Genomic DNA, 1,989 nt, shown 5'->3' with positions numbered 1-1,989 from the left:
AAGGCAACACTTAAAGGCAAATCATCATCTTAAAGTACTACGTTTAGGGATTCAGTTAAAATATACACGGGTTTTGTCTTCTCCTTGATCCGACTGTTGCTATTGCTTCTTCTGAGGATAAGAAAAAGAACTGATACCCTAAAAAAAGAACTCAATTTGTTTAAAAAAAAAGAGCAACAATGCGGGGTGGGGGTGGAGCCGGAAATGTGTGCCCTCTCCTACTCCCGCCCACCCCGTTTCCTTTTGGCTCACAAAGTTGTTTTTTTTTCCCCCTCTTCGCTGTCGTGCGGCTCTCGCGGCCACCATCCAGCCATCCGTCCCTCCGTCAGTTCCAAGCGGCGGGCTTCAGGAGGCGTCTATGGATATCCACCTGCTCTCGGTGAGGAAGTTCAGGATCCACTTCTTGAGGACTTTATCCAGGTAGCTGGGCAGGCGGCTCTTGGAGGGGATGCCCTGGCGCTTCGGCAGGTCGTCCTTGATGATGATGGTCTTCACGGTCACGAAGTGCTTGGGGCTCAGGTTCAGCGAGCTGCACAGCACCTTCTCGCCGTCTGACAGGAGCTCAAAGCCCGGCAGGTGCTCGATGTCCGCGAACTCGCGGTTCCGGCCGTCCTCCTTGCCGCGCTTGGCGCCCCCCGCCGCCGCCGCCTTGTTCTTGCGCTTTTCCCGCTTGTGCCGGGCTGCCTCTACTCTGCCAACTCCTCCATCTTGGTGATGCCTTGCGCCGGTAGGGCTGCAGCTTGCGGATCTTGGCGCGCAGCATCTTCTCCTTGTGCATGTACTCGAACAGGTCGTCGAACTCCTTGCACGACATGAACTGGTAGACAGGCCGCAGCTTCAGCCGCAGCTCTTTCACCTTGGTGACCTTGCACCGCGCCGCCGCTCCTTCTCCTTGTCCTTGCCCAGGAAGGCGGGCACCAGGTTGTAGTCGCGGGCGATGTTCTTGCACCGCTGCCGCTCGCGGAACTTGCACACGGACATGTCCACGTGCGCGCTCTTCAGCTCGATCTCCACGTCGTTGCCTAGTTGACGGAGAGCCTGCTGATGAGCGTCTTGGCGTTCTGGTCATACTGGATCTGGTAGTCCTCCGGCAGAGGCACGTAGTCCAGCTGCTGCTGCTCGGCCACCAAGATGTGTAATGCTCCATCACTTCCTGGGGGGTCCGGGAAGCGCCGACGTGAGTTGCCATGTCCTCCCAGTTCCCGAAGCCGAACTGCTCGGTGGCATCCAGCAGCAGCTGCTCCTCGCGGCTGGTCCAGCCCCCGTTGCCTCGGGCCCCCAGAGCGTGAAGCGCCCGCCGTCCATCAGCTGGTAGCCGCGGTAGTGGCGGTGGTGGTGGTGGCGGATCTCGGCGCCGGCGGAGAAGCACCCGGGGCAGGGGCACAGCTCGATGTCCTGGCACTCGGTGCAGTGGAAGCGCAGCGGGCTCACCTCGGCCAGGCAGTACATGCAGTACTTCTTGCCGAGCTCGCCATCTTCTGCCGCCCGGCGCTCCAGCGAAACCGCGGGCCGCCACCACCTCGGCCGCCCCGCCTCAGGCGCCTGCTGCTGACATTTTTTTTTTTTTTTTTTTTTGGTGATAATTCTGGGAGTCTTGTAGATCTTTATAGAACCGTTCAGCTTCAGCTTCTCTGGCGTTAGTGATTGGGCATAGACTTGGATTCCGGTGATATTGAATGATTTGACTTGGAAAGGAACGAAGATCATTCTGTTGTTTTAGAGATTGCACCCAAGTACTCCATTTCTGAGTCTTCTGTTGACTATGAGGGCTACTCCATTTGTTCTAAGGGATTCTACTGCCCACAGTAGTAGATGTAATGATCGTCTGAATTAAATTCACCCATTCTGGTCCACCTTACTTCACTTAGTCCTAAAATGTTGATGGTCACTCTTGCTAGCTCCTGTTTGACCACTTCCAATTTACCTTGATTCTTGGATCTAGCATTCCAGGTTCTTATGCAATATTGTTCTTTACAGCATGGGACTTAA

At 55.8% G+C, this 1,989-nt stretch overlaps 1 pseudogene; it reads right to left on the bottom strand.

The window, feature by feature from the left end:
* Positions 1-345: 345 nt before the first annotated feature.
* Positions 346-1,707, bottom strand: LOC138423385 (transcriptional adapter 2-beta pseudogene; annotated as a pseudogene).
* Positions 1,708-1,989: the final 282 nt, after the last annotated feature.

Source organism: Ovis canadensis, chromosome 18 (genome assembly GCF_042477335.2).
Source record: "Ovis canadensis isolate MfBH-ARS-UI-01 breed Bighorn chromosome 18, ARS-UI_OviCan_v2, whole genome shotgun sequence".
NCBI lineage: Eukaryota > Metazoa > Chordata > Mammalia > Artiodactyla > Bovidae > Ovis > Ovis canadensis.
The sequence above is the reverse complement of the archived record's forward strand: the minus strand, read 5'-3'. Positions and strand labels throughout refer to the sequence as shown.